The sequence below is a fragment of the Chiloscyllium plagiosum genome, unplaced genomic scaffold, assembly GCF_037043375.1.
Source record: "Chiloscyllium plagiosum isolate Xiang-an unplaced genomic scaffold, Cpla_swu_hap1 HiC_scaffold_15, whole genome shotgun sequence".
NCBI classification, from domain to species: domain Eukaryota; kingdom Metazoa; phylum Chordata; class Chondrichthyes; order Orectolobiformes; family Hemiscylliidae; genus Chiloscyllium; species Chiloscyllium plagiosum.
Genome location: NW_028270153.1, coordinates 37,512,716 through 37,535,243, shown reverse-complemented (window position 1 = coordinate 37,535,243; position 22,528 = coordinate 37,512,716).

Here is a 22,528-nt window from a genome sequence, read left to right as displayed (position 1 = left end):
GTTGTTCTGTAAAAGTACAACATAACCACAATCCCTACTAAGGGGTCCTCAAAAGGGCAGGACTGAAATTAAGATTTTGAAATTATGAATTGACAAAGAAGCCACTTGACCCAGGGCGCAAGTAGCTGAAAGTCAGTTTGTATGCATTGTGAATCCCACTCAGTGATGATTATATTGGTGGCAGAGTCAACTAACTGTGCAGAATTGGACAGTGGATACTTTATACAGTTCTGTATACTGTATGTTTACTGTATGTGGAATATACTGGCTAAATACTATCTAGACTGAGTAAAATGATTGGGACAAAATTAAAGAATTTTCAGATTCAGGAATGAAAACACATGAAAATCTTTGAGAAGAGTGAGTATTCTTTTTAAATTAGCTGGATAAAGCAAAAGCATTTTCATTTTGCATCCTATAGATTTGGCAACCAGATTTTGGCAGTCAACAATAATACATAGTACTAATTGTGATTTAGCTTAATTGTCACATTCTCAAATGAGTACATTGAAAAGTTTATAAGTCATCACTTACAGCACTATATTAGATATAAGATACCCAGGTTCAATCCTTCGTTATAGAATAGACAAATGGAGCAAAAATAAGTTACATTACAGTTATACCCAGCATAACCATAAGTCATAAAAACAAGAAGCAAAGTTAGAAAGGCAAACATCCCAGTCTCTCTCTCTTCAAAAGTTTTTTTTTTGCAGCAGACCAGCACAGGGGACGTCCAGGTAATCTGACCGCTGGCTGCCATCATGTTCTGCAAGAGACTACTACCACCATGCTCTGCATTGGGCTGCCTGCATCTCTGCCAACCCGACTTTGGAGGCTGCAGCTGGGTGTTTGAATCTGAGAGAAGGAAGGAGAGAGGGAGGGAGAATGAAAAAGGAAAAAGAACTGGCAGAGCAAAGAAGCTCCAGTTGGGGCATCCTACACTGCTACCAACTTGGCACACATGATTGTGGATAAGGTCATGGAAAACTGGGTAAGGAATGGACATGGACCAGCAGCAACATTTCTCATTAATAATGGTGAAGGGATTGCTATTAATGAAGTTAGAGATATTTGTGTGAATATTGTTACAATAGGGGGTAAACCGCCCTGCTTAATTCAAACCAGCAACACAGAAAAGATTTATCTTGTGTAGTAATCTGTGAAAATTTGAGACCAAGAGCTATTTAAAGTAAAAATTAACAACTTTATTTCTTAAGGTATAACAGAGAATAATTAACTAACAACTGTTTACAACTCCTTCCACTAACCTATTTTGACCTTCCCCTTCTACAATACTAATCCGATAAAACCCTCCCCGATTAAGATTTACCAAAATTCAAATTTTCAAAACCAGCTAGAAGTCGAATCTTCTCTTTATCTTCCTTTGTCTTCTTTTCTCCCTCTGAGAGATTTCTATTTCACAGGTTACTAATTAATAAAGGTATCCTTAAGAAAGCTGTTCTCTGGGCAGTCTGTCTACATGATGGGGCTTGGCAGTTCTCCTCCCAACTGTTCAATTGGATTGTATCATTGGCTTTTAAGATTGTCAATAAACTAAATTCAAACTTGATTGGAGTTTGGTTTTTGGGGGGTATAATTTAAACTGACTGGCCTAATTCGAATCTGTTTTGTCATTTCCAGGCAACCAGCTACCCTATCTACTGAATCACATATTACATTAAATCATCTTCAGGACACTTAGTGTCCTGCTAGCTTTTAACTCTCTTAAGTGTACAGTACACTCACATCTTCATAACAATATGAACATAATAATAACAGGGCAGGAGAAAGCCCTTTTAGCAATGGGTTATGGGAAAAGAATCATGTAATAATAAATGAAATAGTTCATAAAATTTTGGCAGATGAGTCAAAACAATCATCTGAAGTAGCATGGGCTATATACGCTAAGAATTCATTGCACACAGCGGGCGTTTGTTATTTATATCAATTAGTTGTCGGTAGAAATCCTAAAGTTAATTCAGTAATATGTGATCAACTATCAGTTTGGAAATGGAGTACAATTAGTTCTACTTTTTCAGAGAATGCAGGCAGAAAAAATTCAGCAAGCCTTAAGCTACAAGGTGAGGCCATCAGAAACAACCTGAGAGATATGGTTTATCACAAGAAAGAGGGAATTATAAGGTTAAAACAGGAATAATGGCAAGGAGATTTGAAGAAAAACTGGGGGACCAAGATGCAAGGTGGCTTCACCAAAGGCGGGAAAAGCCATTTTGGATTTTTTTGGATTTGTCAGGATCAGATGCTTGGAAGTATAAGTCTGGTTGGAGACAAGAAAGTCTGCAGATGCTGGATTCAAAGGTAGAGAAGCAGGAGGCTGGAAGTACACAGCAAGCCAGGCAACATCAGGAAGTGGAGAAATCAACATTTTGGGTATACCCCCAATCCTGAAGAAGGGTTAAGTGTAAGGGGAGCTGCAGATAAAGGAATTGGGGAGAGGGGGGGGGGGGGGGGGGGGGAGAGAGGGTGGTGAGGCAGGGGAGAGTTGAACACAGGTGGTTGGTCGTTGGGAGGAATGAATCTGGTTGGAGGCTAGAAGGAAGGGTCGATGAGAGGAATGGAAGGGAGGGGGTGGGGCTGGGAAGGGAGTCAGGTGATGGGAAGGGAAGTTATTTGAAATTGAAGAAGTCAAAGTTGAATCCTCCAGGCTGTAGGTGGAAGATGAGGTGTTGTTCCTCCAATTTGCAGTTTGGTTCATTGTAGCAATGGAGGAGGCCAAGGATGGTCATGTCAGAAAGAGAGTTGGAAGGGGAATTAAAATGGGCAGTGACTGGGAGATCAGCTCGGTCCCTTCGGGCCCGGTTGAGATGCTTGGTGAAATGTTCTCTTAGTTTATGTTTAGCCTCACCAATGTAGAGAAGACCACATCAGGAGCATTAGATACAATAAACTAGGTTGGAGGAGAGGAAGGTGAACCTCTGTCCCACCTGGAAGAACTGTGTTCACCTCTCCCCACCTCACCACTCTGCCCCTCCACTCCCTTTACCTGCAGTTCCCCTTACATGCACCCCCAGTCCTGAAGAAGGGTCATACCCGAAATGTTGACTTCTCCATCTCCTGTTGCTGCCTGGCTTGCATCCTGTTCTTCCACCCTCCTGCTTGTCTACCTGGGAGTAGAAGACAATTCATATGAAAACTGCATTTGTGCAGGGACTTAAGCTGAAAAAGGAAGTTTTTCTTGGCCCGTCAAAAGAGGCATAAATTCAGTAAATTCACTGTGAAGTGAAACACATGGAAGTATAGTTTAAACGATGCCTCTAATGTGAGGCACTTTTCAGTAAGGAACGTCTCAAAATTAGACTGTCATCATTTAAAAGCAGATGCTGCAGTACTGAATTGGCATTGTAAAGGCAGCTTTTAAGTGTCTTTCTGATGCACGTAGATGGTTTTTATTTGTGGAGTGAGAAGCAATGAATTTGAACACATTGTCAAAAATGGACTTAAAGCAGAATTCAAAATTTGAAGTCAGGCTTCTGGGGCCTTTTACATTGGATTGGAACTCAAGAATGGATCAAATATCACTTTGCAAAGGCAATCTTATTTGTAAAATGTTGCCCAATTGATATTAGTCAAAAAGTAGGGTTTCACAAGGAGATGAAGTGGCTTCTAAAATGGAAATGCAGGAATTATGTCATCTAATTTGGCTGCAAAATTGGTAAGGGCTTTTGCCTGAAACATCGATTTTCCTGCTCCTCCGATGCTGCCTGACCTGCTGTGCTTTTCCAGCACCACTCTCATCTAGACTCTGATTTCCAGCATCTGCAGTACCCACTTCTGCCCTGCTAAATTGGTGGGCAATGAAACGAGGCCAGATGCAAGTTTTGAAGTATTAGAATTGTATATAACTATGAACAATCATAATGTGGAATTGGGTAATTGAAACATTCAAAGTTAAAAATGCAGCATTGTGTTTTGAAATGTCTATCATTGGGAGATGGCAGGAGCATGAAACTAGTTAGTTGTTATGATGCTCCTTCTGCAGATATCTGTGATAAGTTCTCAAGTACAGAAGGTTGATAATTTTTCTTGTGGAGATGAAAGGCAAATATTGCCTTTTAGTTCACAAAGCTAAAAAGATCAGAGAAGCAGTAAATTGTATCTTGGCAGCAGAAACTCTTGCTCTTTGAGGCAGTCGATATGGTATTTTCATTATTGAAAACATTGGAAGAAATTATGGAAAGGGATTCATATTGAGTACTCTACTGATAATAAATCACTATGGGATAATATGCACTCAATGAAATGTCAGAATGAAAAAAAAAGACTGAGATCACTGTGGTTTTTAAAATAGATGGTGGAGAATAGAGAGATCTCCAAATTGAAATGCGTAGATAGCAGCAGTAGCTGGTTGCTTTACAAAGGAAGAACCAAGTTCTGAGAAACTGTTGGAAATAACAAGGAATCTTGAAACTTTATCTGTAAAGAAAAAAAAATAGGAATATCATTTTGTCTTTTTTTATTTGCAGATTGATTTATTTAAAAAACAAGGGGAATTTGTTATCATCCAATACGGTATGAAGCCCAAATGAGGGAACTGTTCATGGATATATTAATTTAGAATTAATTGGATTTACATTGTTATAGGAAAATGGTTAGCTAGAAGTCAGTGGAGATGAGTTTTATGGAGTGGAGCTAACTAAAGTTCTCACATCAAAGTGTAGACTTGAAAGTCTTAAGTACAGTTGTGTAATTCAATTTAACATAGTCACCATTGGGAACATGATAGCCAATTTCTACACAGCATTGTCCCAAAAACAGCTTTGAAGGAAATCAACATGTAATCTGGGTATGTTATGTTGATAGAGTGATATAATGCAACAATGTGTATCATAAATGAAACACTTCACTTGACACTCCTTCCCTTGCTTCCTGTCCTCACAGACATCACTCCCCCACACACCTGTGCCAACTGACTTACACCCACAAGCTTGTTGAAATCACATACCATTTCATAATGATATGTTCAATTCACTTGCTGTCCATCTTCCATATCGACACATTGAGATGCAGTAACCTCCTAGAGCAAGATCTGGTAGCAGACATAGATTCATAGAGTCATAGAGATTTACAGCATGGAAACAGACCCTTTGGTCCAAACCGTCCATGCCGACCAAATATCTCAACTCAATCTAGTCCCACCTGCCAGCACCCGGCCTATATCCCTCCTAACCCTTCCTATTCATGTACCCATCCAAATGCCTCTTAAATGTTGCAATTGTACCAGCCTCCACCACTTCCTCTGGCAGCTCATTCCATACATCTTTTGGATCAAGGAATGGGAAAGCACAGGAAGTCATGAAAAAGAGATAAACTGCATTCATTGAATGGCAGGTTTTGAACTGTCAGGGTGAGAGTGGTCCTTGCTAACAAAATAATGGACAAGCCAGGATTTCTGCCAGGGCCTCAATTCAAACAAGTTGTGCATTTGAGTGACAAAATCAATGCGACACATTGCTGAAGTATGTTCCTCTTTAGACTAATCACCTTAAACTCAGCAAATGAGGAGACAATCACTTGGCAAAGGGGATTCGTATTTGCAACATAATAAATATTGGCGAGGCAAAGGTTTCTTGTTCTTTTTTGAATACGACTGTTGGATTTTTTGAAAACCGCAGTTAATATCTGACTTGCAACATGGTACCTCTGGTGGTAAAGCACTCCCTAACTTCTGAACTGGATCATTGATTTAAAATATGTGATCAATTCTCTGGCATGAGCCATGATCTTCAGTTGCAAGAATGCTACCACTGAGTTCAGAATGACAACAAAGCACACAGATTTTCCCATGGCAGAATCAGGCAGTGATTTCACATGCCAGACTAGCTATTTAACGAACAGGGATAAAAAAAATCCCTCAATGTTATTTTTTGCAAACTTGTAAAAGAAATGGATTTACAATGTTTCTACAAATATGCAAGAAAGCCTTACTCACATTATTACTCCAAAACAAACAATGTAACCATTAATTTTGCACCTAGATGTCAATATATCTTTCAAATTAAGTTTACTAACAAGCCATAAAAACGAACTTCATCCACATTATTTTTATGTGCCACGACAATGCTCCTTTGCCAAAGCCATTTGTTGCTTATTGTTCCTTCTATAGCTTGGTTTAACCAGGATAACTACTCACTAATACCCAGTCTGGGTTCGACCAGGCGCATTTAGTTCCTGACCTCATTGCAGCCTTGGATCAAACATAGACAAAACAGCTAAAATGCAGAAGTGACGCGAGAGTGACAGCCTTTGACATCAAGACTACATTCGACAGACCTTGGCATCCAGTAGCCCGAGCAAAACTGGAATCAATAGGAATCAGGGCAAATTCTTTGCTGGTTGGAGTCATATCCGGCACTTAGGAAAATAGCTGTGGTTGTTGTAGATCTGTCATCTCAGCTTCATGACATCTCTGCAGGAGTTCATTCAGGGTAGTGCCCTAAGCCTAAGCATCTTCAGTTACATCATTAGTGATCTTCCTTCCATCATAAGGTCAGAAGCAGGAATGTTCACTGATGATTACACAATGATCAGCATTATTTACGACTCCTTAGATACCAAAGCAGTCCATGTTCAAATGCAACAAAATCTAGACAATATCTAGGCTTGGGCTGACAAGTGGGATGTAATGTTCGCATCACACAAATGCCAGGCAATACCTATCACCAATTAGAGTTAATCTAAACACCACCTTTTGACATTCAATGGTGTTATCATCACTGAATCCCCCAACACACTAGGGGTTACCATTGATCTGAAACTCAACTGGACTTTCCACAATAAACCCAGGGCTATAAGAGCAGGTCAGAGGCTAGAATACATCAGCAGGTAATTCATCTCTTGACTCTCCAAAGCCTGTGACCCATTGACAAGATACAAGTCAGGAATGTGATGGAATACTTCTCATTTGGGTACAGCTCCAACAACACTCAGGATGTTTGACACCATCCAGGACAAAGCAGCCACCTGATTGGCACCATATTCACAAAAATGCACCTCCTCAATCATTGAGAATCAATGTGTTCTATCTACAAAATGCACTGCAGAAATTCACCAAAGGTTCTGGGAGAGCACCTTCCAAACCCACAACCATGTCCTCATAGAAGGGCAAAGGCAGCAGATCCATTGGAACGCCAGCACTTGCAAGTTCCCGTCCAATCCACTCACCATCCTGACTCGGGAATATATTGTTGTACCATCACTATCAATGGGTCAAAATCCTGAAATTCACTCCTTAAGGGCATTGTGGGTCTACCTACAGCACATGGACTACAACAGTTCAAGAAAGCAGCTCACCACCGTCTCAAGAGCAACTAGGAACGTAAAATAAATGCTGGCCAGCCAGCAACACCTATGTCTCACAAGCAAATAAGAGAAAACTTACTTTCAATGTACGTAGTGACTACATCCAAAGCAGATGGAGGCTTGGAAGAGAGCTACATGTTTAGCTCAAATGATGTGCTGTAGACAGCTGAATAATATAAGATCCTTTGATGGTAATACTCACATTCAAAAATTTTGGGTTGTTCGAATATGTTGCCATCCTATTGCAGCAGCTGTTCTTGGCATGAAAATGACGTCTGGCAAGTCATAAGAACATAAGAAGTAAGAGCAGAAAACTTCCATTTCACTGTTCTGTTCTGTCATTCATGATTTTTACTTGCTTATTTCAAAATGGTTCTCTTTTCCAAAGACCAAGCAGTGATGATGTTGATTAAATGAATTAATTACCCTGCATTTTAAATCCAGTGATAATCTGTTAACTCCACATCAGGTTGGATTGATTAAATATCACATGATTGAATTCCAATGAAATATTACACAATTTTAAGGGGATTGACAGATTTGATAGAGGAGGGAATATTTCCATGGTTTGGAGGTCACAGTCAGGGAATAAAGAGCTGTTCAACTAGAACAGTGATGTTCAGTCAATGGGTTGTAAATTTCTGCTCCAGATTCTTGTGGATATTGAATCATTGAAAATTATTTAAAGTAAATCAATAATCTTATAGAAAGCAAGGGAATTGAGGATTTTGGAGATAATGTAGAAAAATAGAATTCTGGTAGGTCATGCCCACATTGATCCTGCCCTGTCAATCAAAGAGTTAACCAGTCAACCTTTGCTCCTATTTCATTAGTTCTTATGATTTACCAAATTTCATTTTCATACCATAACTATTCACTGCAACAACATCATGGCAACATATTTTAGTAATCCAACAAGTCTGAATGAAAACTCCACATCGAAGTATCTTAAGCTGCGAAGCTGCCTGCCTCTACTCTATTCCAGTCTATCAGCTGTAAATTCTGGCCCTTGTTCATAAAGTGAATCAAGTCTTAGTTAAAGGTTAGTGGACTATGCACCGGATTGTTGCAATTTTTCCTGAACTTTAGTGATATAGTTCTATTTCTCCAAGTTTTTCTGTTTCCAGGAATCGACTGAAAGATTTTATGTGACATCTACACTTATTCAAACTTAACTTTGTTATTTGTCCAATGTATATGTAATTTACAAAACATAATTCACAACACAAGTTATCCACTACTTTTGTTATGATCAGTATGGATGGTTTTCTTTTCTACCCTTTTAAGTCTTGTTTCTTTCCTTCTGAATGACAAACTACATTTCTAGAATGCTCAGATTGTGCAACTATGATTTCCTGTAACTTTTGTCTATCATGAAAAGCATTTGATGATTTGGACCATCTTTTCCTTACTGAATTAGTTGATAATTCTTTTGTTAAATTTTTATGTGTCTATTCTTGATGTTGCTCTTGCTCCTTGCATAGAAAATAATGCAATTCTTTTTTTTTTATTTCTTCAGGTCAAACCCAAAATATCTGAGACATTTGTTGCCGGAATGATGCTGATTATATGAGATTGAGGTGAAATCAATGAGCTTGAGCAATCAAAGTGAAGTAATTTAATCAGAAAATAATTATCAAAGTAAAATATGTAACCTTGCTTTTGTGATTCACTTATGATTTGGTCAAAAGGCCAAAAATCTTTGTAAATTATGAAAACACATGAAACAATTTCACTGCTGTCGGTACGTGAAAATAGGTTTTATCAAATATAAATTGATCTGTTTTGGTTTCAGTCATCAAGCTTTGCCACATTAGATTTTAAGAAGTCAAAATGAGTAACCAGGAAATGCATTGTTGGCAGTATATCCTTCCCCTTGCTACATGCGCCTGTCCTCAAAAGAATGAGATGAAAAATGTTAACACTATAAATAACATTAAAAATTCAGAAATAGCATGATATGGTAAAATAGTGATAAGTCAAATTGCAAGTAGTCTGCCACAAATTTAGAACATGGAACATAGAACATAGAAAAGTACAGCACAGAACAGGCCCTGTGGCCCACGATGTTGTGCCGAAATTTAATCCTAATGTAAAAATAGTAACTTAACCTACGCAGCCCTCAACTCACTGCTATCCATGTGCATGTCCAGCAGTTGCTTACATGTCCCCAATGACTCTGCTTCCACCACCACAGCTGGCAACGCATTCCATGCATTCACAATTCTCTGCATAAAGAACCTACATCTGGCGTCTCCTTTATACCTTCCTCCTAATATCTTAAAACTATGACTTCTCGTACCAGTCAATCCTGCCCTGGGGAAAAGTCTCTGGCTATTGACTCTATCTATTCCTCTCATTATTTATGCTGAGTTTCAGGCAGCCTGATTTGCCTACAAATGCACTCCATGTCAAAAATGAAAATAGTGATGCACTGAGCAAAAAAAATCATTTTTCAATTTGGCCACAGCTTACAATGGCCTCACCTTGTACAGTAAAATGCATCGAACACCATTACAATTTAGCTCTGGAAAAGGTCTGTAATCTTTCTCTGCTTATTGTGCTACCTTTGGGCACACCAACCACACAGCTTCAAGATGTAGACAAGACCATTTTGCATGATATCAGTGCAATATTGCCCATGATTCTGTGCTCTAATTTGGCCCAACTCCATTTGTTGCGTTCATTGGAGAAGAGTGCACAACATCAACTGACCAGAATTACAGATCTAGAACTTCAGCTCAGCATTGACATCCCTTGATTGGATTTCCTATTCTGTTGGTGGGAGTGGTTAACAACTTTGCCACCACTGCAGTTTTGAACTGTCTGAATTTGATTTATCACAATTTCATTGTATAATAATTTAATTGCAATATTTTGATTTGATATTTTTTCCAAATCTCCTCAGAGCTATAAACTCCATCAGCTGGCAATTCTCTCAAATTCCTTCACTACCTCTTAATTCACTTGTGACCACCAGGTTTCGCTGAACATTGATGTATTTAATTAAGGAAACTGTTTTTTTCAAATTAGGTCTCTTTTCATGTCCTGCTACCAACATTATGCTACCCTGAATAATACTGATTAAACTAATATCATTAATTATGGGTGACTAAGATTACCTATGGAATATCAGTTCTGTTTCTAGATATTTGGCACTTTAAAGTAAAAGAAGAACAAAATGTATTTTTTTTTCTAGTAATGACCACAGCTCTTTTTCTCTATAGTGGTACATAACCTTGGATTCTAACCTGACTTTAGAATGTATGCAACATTTAAGAATGATTGCAAACAACATATAGGCAACCTGTTCAGATTTGAAATTATACATTGAACAGGCTTTATTGTTTTTGTCTCAGTAATTCTGGTTTTATATATTGCAACATAGTATGCACATTTATAGTGCCAACATAATGTTACTGGATATCAACTCAAGTGGAAAATACAATACTTTAAAAGAGATTATCAAATTATATCAGCATTAGGCATACTGCCTCTGAACTATCCTTCATCTAAACTACATTTGATTTTGACTACATGTACACAATGCCACATGGAACCAATCGATAAGAAAAAAAAAGGTTCAGAGTTTGTAATCGTAAACTATATTTCAATAGTAAAATACATTTATATGTATTGCCTGACCAGTTGTGAAAGCTGGCATGCTTGACTTGTCCTCCAGTCCATTAATACTGGATAATACTAACGTAATTATCCCAGAAAATAATTGTTGTGCTAATTGGTCTTAAAAAACTGCAAGTTAAATTCAGTAAAAACTGTTCGTCATATTGATAATTGAACAAATCACATTGTTACTATTTGATTTGAATGCTTGACTGGTCACCTTAAACTAACAGTTGAAGAAATAATCAAACTGTTCTTGGAACACAATGTTAAATTTAAGTAAAGGCTGTGATGGTGGATCCAGTTGGACTTCAAGTCATTGAAAAATGCCGCAAGGATTACCTCAGTTTCTCATGATAACTTAGGTAGAAGACCTGAAAAACTTCAAAATCAACATTACACACCATATCAATTTGCCCAGTTCCCTGAGGGATCTGCAGTTCTCATGTCATATCACAACAAGTGATTGAAAGATCCTCTGTGCAATTTCAAGGTCCCTATCCTGACGTTGCTGACTCTAGTTGGAGATATTTCTGGAGGTTTCAACAAAACAATCTCTTCCCTCCAATTGTCTAACACCCACACCATAAAGCACATCAGTGCTCTTGGCACTCTGTCTCCTTCAATCAATTGGCAAGTGATTATGCAATCTGATGATTTTTATTCTAAGTTAAATATCATAAGACCATAAGAAATGGGAATAGTCCTTTGATCCTGCTCTACCATTAAACATGACAGATCTGACATTCCTCATGTCCACTTTCTTGTCCTTTCCTCATCTTCCTTGATTCCCCTATTGATCAAGAATCTATCTCAGCCTTACACACACACACAAGGATTCTCCTCCCTCAGCTCACTGATGTAAGGAATTCCAAAGACTTAAGCTTCAGAGCAGAAATTCCTCCTCATCTCAGTCCTCCATTGGAACATCTTTATTCTAAGACTGTGCCCTCTGGTCCTAGACTCTCCCATGGGGGTAAATATCTTTTCAGCATTTACCCTGTCAAGCCCCTTAAGAATCCTGTATGTTTGAATGAGATCACCCCACATTCTTCTGAATTCTGATATCATTTTATTAATTTCCATTACTTTCAGAATTATCGACCATATATGTTCAAAAACAAAAATAATGTTTTGCCCCATGACCTTCTTTCAGTGTTTTTCAATTAGATTCCCCACAGTATGGAAACAGGCCCTTTGGCCCAACAAGTCCATACCGACCCTCCGAAAAGTAACCCATCCAGAGCCATTCCTCTATCCAATATTTACCCCTGACTAATGCACCTATTGGCAATTTAACATGGCCAATTCACCTAAACTGCACATCTTTGGACTGTAGGAGGAAACTGGAGAACCTGGAGGAAACCCATGCAGATACAGGGAGAATGTGCAAACTCCACACAGACAGTCGCCTGAGGCCAGAATCAAACCTGGGTCCTTGGTGCTGTAAGGCAACAGTACTAACCACTGAGCCACCATACCGCATTTTCTTTGGGGGAGAGTTTGAGTAATTTGGGTCTGCACTCTTTGGTGTTTAGAAAGATCAAAGTTGACCTTATTGAAACATATATGATTCTTAGGAGACTTGACAGGGTAGAAGGGGAAAGGTTACTTTCCTTTGGAGGACCAGGGACCATAATCTCAGAGTAAAGAGTTGCCCATGTTTGACAGATGTGGGAAACCACTCTCTGTATAAAATAATTGCCCCTCTTGTCCCTTTTAAAACTTTCTCCTCTCGTCTCAAAAATATGCCCTCTAGTTTTGAAATCCCCCACTTTAGGGAAAATACACCTACCATTCACCCTATCTAAGTCTCATGATTTTATAAACCCCTATCAGTCACCTGTCAACTTGCTATGCTGGAGTAAAAAGACTCCCAGTCTATCCAGCCTGCCCTTGTAACTCAAACCCTCCCTTCCTGGCAATATCCTGATAAATCTTTTCTGAACTTTCTCCAGCTTAACAATATGAATGTTGCGCACAGCATTGTCCTGGAGATCCTCATTTTGCAGTGGAAATCAACAGGTATTTTCTAAATGGTGAAATGCTACAGAAGCAATGGAGGCCCATAAAGAAACATAGCGGAAAGGCATAAGATTGCCATAAAATAACAGAAATTGTGCCAGCATGAAGTGCTGAATGGCCCCCTTCAGCGACATAATAGTTATGTGATTCTATAACAATGTAGTGCCCTATTTACACACCTCCTTTATTTCCTATTTTAAACTTTATCTTACAGTGAGGCAAATCTTTGGGGCCGAGTTAGATTATTCCCATTCGTGACCTCTTGCCTTTGCTATTCCTTAATTCCATCCAAATTGATTCCAATCATGATCTAGTTCACTGATATCACTCGTTATCACTGCATTTTAACCTTTCTTTATTAACAAAGGTACCGCACATCCATTTCCTTTTTCATCTATTCTATCAGATTGTCGAATACCCTTGAATATCCAGTTCCCAGTAATGGTCACCGTGCAATTACATCTCCATAATATGTCATAATCGTTTATTTCTATTTTTGCTGTCAACTCATCTATCTTGTTAGAGATGCTGTGTGCATTCAAGTGAAGATTCTTCAGTTTTGACTTTTTATCATTATTACTTACTCTGCTTCAATTTCTGCTACATTCTTCTGCATATATTTTCTCCCTCTTTCTGTCACTTTTACTATCAATTGCATCTTCACAACCTGAACCTCTGTTCTCTTTTATTTTTTTTAAACTTCCCTTTAATTGAACTCTTCCCTTAAAAGTAGCTTAAAACCCTATAAACAACCCCAGTATAGGATTCACGAGAGTGCTCCCAGTATGGCCCAAATGAAGCTGTCCCAATTGAACAGCTCTCTCTTCTCCCAGAATCATTATCTCTGTCCCATTTCTTCCACATCAATCTTTGAGCTATGCGTTTACCTCTCTAGTCTAATCAAATTTACCTATGCCACCTTGCAATGGCTCAGGTAGGCATTCAGAGGTTATTACCTTTGTGATTCTGCTTTTCAATTTAGCCTCAAGCTGCTCATAATCAATCAGCAGATCATCTTTCCAAGCCCAACCTATGTTGATGGTACCCATGTGAACAACTGTATCCTTACCTCCACCCCAAGTTTTTCTCCAGCCCAGAAGAACTTTGACAATAGGTAGACTCACAGTATTTGGGACTCTTTGTCTTTACTGCAGATAACAATATCTTTCACTAATTATTACTACGTTACCACTGTATTTCTCTTTCCTTTCCTCCATTCCACACTTGAATGTTACTCTGGCTAGTTTGCTCATGCTCCCTGGAGTTTGTGCCCTCATCCACACCAAGAGCAAGAACTTTCTACCAACTGGACAAGGCCATTGGCTGAGTTCTGGATCCCAATACCTGCCTCGCACACTGTCATACCTTCCGATCCTTGATGACAAACCAAATTTGATGTAAGTAATCTAAGGGATGTAACTGTCTCCTGAAACAATGGCCAGGCACCCCTCCACCCCTCAGACACATCACAATGTTTGCAGCTCAAACTCCAGCTCATCAACTCAGAGTTGAAGTTTCCAATGTTTCCTGCAGACCAGCATGCACCAGCTCTCAAATACTACAGCTGCCCAGCTATCTCCATTCAGGTTAGTTCACTGATTTGGGTATTGAATATTTTAAAAGTTAATTTCTTTTCCATATTATTCAGCTTCAATAATTCTTACTGTTTTAAAGCACTTAGCCAATCAAAAGAGATAAAAGAAATACATAACAGTCACCAATCTCTTTTTCCTGTGATGTCAGACATAGACTCCGACATGTCAAAACAGTTTAAAGGGGCTATACACCATTGGTTTTTATCTTCTGACATCTCTGCATTTCTTACACTGGTCCCCTCTTGTCCTTATGAAGCTGCTGTCCTGACACTATCTCAGACTTTATGAAGCTGCTGACTCTACTCTCTCATGCTGTTTCAGTAGCACAGTTTCCTCCTCTCCCTTGTTCTTTTAGGTGCTCGTGATTGTCACTGGGTTCTCCCCTCTTTGTTTAGGTGTTAGTGACTTTCTCCAGATCCTTCTCTCTCTTTAATTTTTCTTTACAAAAGTGAATCTAGGAAACAAAAGGAAATAGCTATTTGGAGTTATTCCCGAAACAGAAAGCAATGCCAGATTAATTGTTAAATTAGAACTGAAACAGATCATTTTTGTTAGCCAAAGATATTAAGGGATTTGGCACAAAGGTGGGCAAATGGAGTTATACCATTGATCAAATATGATCTCATTGATTCAATTGGCTAAATGGCCTATTTTCCCATGTTCTTGGAGACTTCAGGAAAATGTAGGAGGAATGGAAACCTCATCTATTCTGAAACTAAATGGACATGTAGCAAGCAAAGTGAGCAAAAGATATTTCAATTCTTTAATGTTAGCAGTAAGGAATTTCAATTCTTTATAATCTCATTAGCTGTTGTGTGGAAGAAAATTAACCTAAGGTTCCAATTCTGGATAGATCCAACTGACATATTTGTGAGATATTTTGGTAAGGATAAAGATTTACTCACACATCATTCTTACCTAGAACTATAATTCTGTTCCTTCACTTTCACTGGTGTCTTGATCAGCAGATCACCTTCTACAGAGCAACTGGGGGCAAGCCATAAATGTTGGCATAGCCTGTGACCACCTCATCTAATGAATGAATAATAGCAAAATCCTATCATGTGAAAGCAGCTTATCAAAATTCATTACAACTTTTAACTGTCCTTCTGCATTGCTCACCACCGCAAGGAGAGAAAATATGAGGAAGAATGAACTTAAGTAGAATAAGACCAAAGTGCTTGCCAAATCCTGTATCCATCTTATCTGACACTTTAAATCAAATATAGCCTTGTACTTTGCATCCAATTGTCCCTAAAGTACACTCTTCATCCCAATGTCTCGGCTCTTCACCTTGAGTCACACATGCTCCCTCTGGGTAACACTACTTCTTAGCACTCCGTGCAATGAAAATAATGAAATATTCCCAAGGACTGAATGGCATATAAGCATGGCGTAAAAATGTAATAATTACAGCAAGAAGAAAGGCAAAATTACTGTAGGGCTCTTGTGATACAGTGGTCGTTTCCTATCTATGAGCCAGCAGGATTGGGTTCAAGTCCCACCTACTCCGGAAGTGTGTAATACCATCTCAAAATGGATTGATTCAAAAAACATCTCCAGGATGGAAGTGAAGATATCATGGAATTAGCATTGGCACATGAAAAAGGGATTGAGCATTTGAGTAAAGGTTGCCTGATGAGAGTTGGTGACACAAAATATTTAATTAAATGTTTTTATTAAATAATCCAGATAAATCGTATTTTCCAATATTATATATATTCCAATGTAGCGACTAACATTATTAGGTGTCAAGAATTCTAATGAACTTTAACAAGTTACTAAAAATAATAATTCGCTCACTAAAACTAAGTGAGCAGTAATACTTATTTTGCCTTTTTTCTTCTGAATTAGTCCTTTAGTCTTTGATATAACCTTCCACAAAGAATATTTCCACATGGATTATTTAAAAAGATGAATAGAAAGCACTATCAACTGCAATAAATAATAAACATTTTGTCATTCATTCTGTTACACTGCCCTCAGGTGGTCTTCCATCAGCAAGCAATACTGGTTCTTACTCAATGCAGACAGATTTCTTAACAGTTCACAAAATGGCAGTTTTTAAAATTTATTCATTCCAAGATGTGGCCATCATTGGCTAGGGTAACATTTATTGCCCAGTGCTAATTGCCCTTGTTAGGATGATTGTGAGCCAACTTTCTGAACCATAAGTCATGCTGTCATACAGCACAGAAACAGACTCCTTGGTCCAACTCATCCATGCTGACCAGACATGCCAATCTGACGTAGTCCTATTTGCCAGCATTTGACCTACATCCTGCTAAACCCTTCCTGCTCATATACTCATTCAGATGCCTTTTAAATCTAAGTGTAGCCACCTCCACCACTTCCTCTGGCAGCTCATTTCATACACACAACACTCTGCACGAAACCATTATCCTCAGGTCCTTTGTAAATCTATCCCCTCTCACTTTAAACCTATGCCCCTCAGTTTTGCACACCCCCACATAGGAAAAGTACTTCAGTTATTCACCCTATCCATGCTCCCCATGATTTTGTGAGCCTCTATAAGGTCAGCCCTCAGCTTCCAACACTCCAGGGAATAAAGTCCAGACAATTCTGCATATCTCTAGATCTTAAACCCTCTAGTCCCAGCAACATCCTTGTAAATATTTTCTGCATCCTCTCAAGTTTAACAACATCCTTCCGAGAGAAGAGCAACCAGAATTGTATGCAGTATTCTAAATGTAGGTCACCAATGTCCTGTACAGTGCAACATGACATCCCAATGCCTCTACTCAATGTTCTGAACAATGAAGGCAAGTGTCTCAAATGCCTTCTTCACCACCCTGCCTACCTGTGACTCCACTTTTAAGGAACTATGCACCAGCACCGCCTGGGGGTTTTACAAACGGGAGTTCCAGGACATTGATCCAGTAACAGTGATGGAGTGATGATATAGTCCAAAGTCAGAATGGGTGTATGCATTGGAGGGGAACTTAGAGATGGTGATGTTCTTGTGCAGCTGCTATCCTTGTCCTTCTACTTGGGAGAAATTGTGGGTTTGGAATTGATCCATAAATCTTTATTGACATGCAACTTTCAATAAAAGGCTTTGCCAGTTATAAGGAAAGTGAATAATAAACAAAAATAAATGCAAGACATACATTGAAGTAAAAAAAATTAGCTCATTCACAAAAAGTTCAGAGAACAATAGACACAGAGTATCCACTAATACAACTTCAAATAAACAGTACAAATGCTAAAATTTAAATTAAAAATTAAATAATACTCTTGAAGCCCGCAAGTTGTATTGAGTATCTATGAAATATATACCTGCATACACTTTCTATCTCCAAAATCTTAATTCCAGCCATTATGATTTTTGTCACACATTCACCATTATACAACCCTATAGTTCATAGGGTCTATAGGGCTCGAAGAAAACGTTAGGGTCTAGGCCATCTCCTTGACATGTTTTGAAGGAGTTTGATCTAGTCTGTAACAATTGAAACTGTTCAAACAATGTGTGCAGTTTTATTTTATCAATTTAAACAATACATGATCCTGAAAAGAGTGCTCTAAAAATCTTGCTAGTCAAGAAGGGGATTTACAGAATTAACAAATCTGGTCTTTCCATGGTTGTTTGGAAAATTCCAGGCAAGAGCTGGAAGGTTCTTGAAGATGAGCTCAGTGTAAGAAATAACTTCAAAATTTAGACTCCAACTCATGCCATTTAATCAGCAACCTCAAGCCCCTACTGACCAATTTGTTGGAAATTGGTGCAAAGAGCAGGAGTGTGACTTTTCAAAAGAGGAATTATCAGAGAGGGTCATTGAGTTAGTCGTTACTTTTACATCAGTTAAAGACTTCAGGAAAGATCTTCTGTGCAAGAAGAAAAAGGCATATTGTTGAGGCATTACTTGAGGACACACACACATACAAAGTCATAGTGGCAGCCAACAGTATCTACATGTCTGAGATGCAAACACCATATCACTATGGTCATTAAAGCTACTAAAGTTACGACATCAAAAATTCCTATAACAGACCAGTTTGTCGCACCAATTGAGTTATTTTAAAATGTGTAAAACATGTAGTACAAGGGATATTTGGCATGCATGTGTATGAAATCTAGTTCCAAAGACAACATCAGACAATACCTTAAAACACAGGTGACAGATAACACAGTAACAATGGTACAATGCTAAAAGCAAGGAAGGTGCTAAGAATGTGCAAAAATGCAGCATGTCAATGAGGTTCTGCCTTACCTAAGCAAAAAGGTAAAGATGACCAAACATTCCATTTTGTTAATCTCACACATCATATTGATGGTACAACGTGATCAGAAGCGGTACAAACATTAATATCATATGCCGTGAAAAGGCAGGAGGACACAAATTATAAACTAAAATTGACACAGCAGCGAGTGCCAACATATTACCACTGCACAACCTGGAGGACATGTACTTCAACAAATATCACTCAGTAGCATAGCCTACAAGAGACAGTCTCATAGTGTATGCTAGATTACCAATTTGATGCATTTAAAGAATCACTGCAAGTGCCAAGATACAAGTGCATCTTGGCTGCCCAAAATCTAATAAATGGTAGATACCTCCAATCCAATAGTGACAGGACTACCAATATGTGCAAATGCTGGTATTGTCACAATTCATGAGATTGAAATCACATGAAATTTGGTAGAACAGATCAAATGAGATGGGATGGTATGACTTTGAAGTGAAATAAATACCAGGTAGCAGAATAATTACATGTGACAGACTGAATACGTTATTCAACCCCACAGAGTAAAGATATTCCTCTTGGTCTATGCATCAATACTCTTGACAACAAGGTTAATCTGCTACATTTTGGCCAAAGTTTGTGTAAACAGTTTCAACTGGCAACTGCCAAAGATGTGCAACTATAAGATTTATAAGAGATCATTATCCAGAGGTGGCCTGGCTATAATCTGGAAACATTTCAGAAGATTTTTCATTTTGGTCATACAGAGAAGAACTTGGTTTATCACAACAACCCATTTTCAAGGCCAAATGAGTCCGAATACTACTTGCACTTTGCCAAGATATTATGTTTGTGTTATACCAGGAACACAGCATTAAATGCACAAAATGGTTAGCAAGTAAATCTGTGTGCATTCAATATGTTTTGCATGTATGATGCATGCAAAACATATTGATCCCAGTAGCAGAGGGAGACTCTGTATCATCACAATGTTGCACATACTCCTTGGATGAAAGTAGCTACAGAGCTCTTCACAATGTGTGTGGAACTTACATCATTGTGACAGATAACTTCTCTATGTTTTTCCTTATTAATGACTTAGTAACACTATAAGTGTGACCATTGCTGACACAATGAGAAATATTTTCAGTTTATTCTATGCATCAGGTGTTATAGTGCCTAATGATGGACTGCAGTACACTGGTAAACTGTTTCAAGATGTAATAAAAGCAAATTATTGCGGATGCTGGAATCTGAAACCAAAAGAGAAAATGGTGGAAAATCTCAGCAGGTCTGGCAGCATCTGTAAGGAGAGAAAAGAGCTGACGTTTCGAATCTAACTGACTCTTTGTTTCAAGATGTGTGGTGTTACAAAGATGTTTTATATTTAATATCGCAGTATTGAAGTTGTGAAGGATTTTGGGGAAAAAATTGGACATGCTTTGCGTGCTTTATTTAAAATGTCATTGAAGGTTTATCGTGAGCTTTTTTAAAAAAATACTGTTTCCTATTAATTGCATGTCTGGAGAGAACTGCTTCCTTTGTTAATAGCCCTGTTGGAGCTGATTTTGAATACTGACTGGCTTGGAGATGTTCTTGTTTTAACTACCTCAGTTGGTAGGAAGCCTGCTAACAGATAGCGGAGAGGGAGGGAGGTTTACTATGAACAAGCTGAGTTGGAAAGTTGTTTGCTAAGAACAAACTGAGTTAGAAGAAAGTTTGTAATGAACAAACTGTCCAGCTCTCCCATTTTAGAAAAGCCGGTTACATCAGTTGTCAAGTCATAGAGCCATAGAGATGTACAGCAAGTAAACAGACCCATGCCAACCAGATATCCCAACCCAATCTAGTCCCACCTGCCAGGACCCACCCCATATCCCTCTAAACCCTTCCTAGTCATAAATCCATCCAAATGCCTTTTAAATGTTGCAATTCTACTAGCCTCCACCCTTTCCTCTTGCAGCTCATTCCATACACGTACCACCTTCTGCATGAAACAGTTGCCCCTTAGGTCTCTTTTATATCTTTCCCCTCTCACCCTAAACCTATGCCCTCTAGTTCTGGATCTCCCACTCCAGAGAAAATACTTTGTCTATTTATCTGATCCATGCCTCGCATCATTTTATAAACCTCTAAAGGTCACCCTTCAGCCTCCGACGCTCCAGGGAAAACAGCCTATTCAACCTCTCCCTATAGCTCAAATCATCCAACCCAGGCAACATCCTTGTAAATATTTTCTGAACCCTTTCAAGTTTCACAACATCTTTCCGATAGGAAGGAGACCAGAATTGCATGCAATATTCCAACAGTGGCCTAACCAATGTCCTGTACAACCGCAACATGACCTCCCAACTCCTGTATTCAACACTCTGACCAATAAAGGAAAACATACCAAGCACTTTATTCACTATCCTATCTTCCTACAATTCCACTTTCAAGGTATGAACCTGCACTCCAAGGTCTCTTTGTTCAGCAACACTCCCTAGGACCTTACCATTAAGTGTATAAGTCCTGCAAAAATTTGCTTTCCCAAAATGCAGCACCTCACATTTATCTGAATTAAACTGCCACTTTTCAGCCCATTGGCCCATCTGGTCAAGATCCTGTTGTAATCTGAGGTAACCTTCTTCGCTGTCCACTACACCTCCAATTTTGGTGTCATCTGCAAACTTACTAACTGTACCTCTGATGCTCACATCCAAATAATTTATATAAATGATGAAAAGTAGTGGACCCAGCACCGATCCTTGTGGCACTCCACTGGTCACAGGCCTCCATTCTGAAAAACAACCCTCCACCACTACTCTGTCTTCCTTTGAGCCAGTTCTGTATCCAAATGGCGAGTTCTTCCTTTATTCCATGAGATCTATTCTTGCTCACCAGTCTCCCATGGGGAACCTTTATAACGTCTAACTGAAGTCCATATAGATCACATCTACCACTCTGCCCTCATCAATCCTCTTTGTTACTTCTTCAAAAAACTCAATCAAGTTTGTGAGACATGATTTTCCATCCATAAAGCCATTCCTAATCAGTCCTTGGCCTTTCCAAATATATGTACATCTTGTCCCTCAGGATTCCCTCCAACAACTTGCCGACCACTGAAGTCAGGCGCACTGGTCTATAGTTCCCTGGTTTGTCCTTACCATCTTTCTTAAATAGTGGCACCATGTTAGCCAACCTCCAGTCGTTCGGCACCTCACCTGTGACTATCGATGATACAAATATCTCAGTAAAAGGCCCAGTAATCACTTCCCTAGCTTCTGACAGAGTTCTAGGGTGCACCTGATCAGGTCCTGGGGATTTATCCAATTTTATGGTTTCAAGACATTTAGCACTTTCTCCTCTGTAATATGGACATTTTTCAAGATGTCACCATCTATTTCCCTACAGTCTATATCTTCCATATCCTTTTCCACAGTAAACACTGATGCAAAATATTCGTTTAGTATCTCCCCCATCTCCTGCGGCTTCACACAAAGGCCGCCTTGCTGATTTTGAGGGGCCCTATTCTCTCCCTCATTACCCTTTTGTCCTTCATGTATTTGTAAAAACCATTTGGATTCTCCTTAATTCTATTTGCCAAAGCTATCTCATGTTCCCTTTTTGCCTTCCTAATTTCTCTCTTAAGTATACTCCTACTGCCTTTATACTCTAAGGATACAGGCGATCTTTCCTGTCTATACCTGACATATACTTCCTGCTTTTTCTTTCCCAAACCCTCAATTTCTTTAGTCATCCAGTATTCCCTA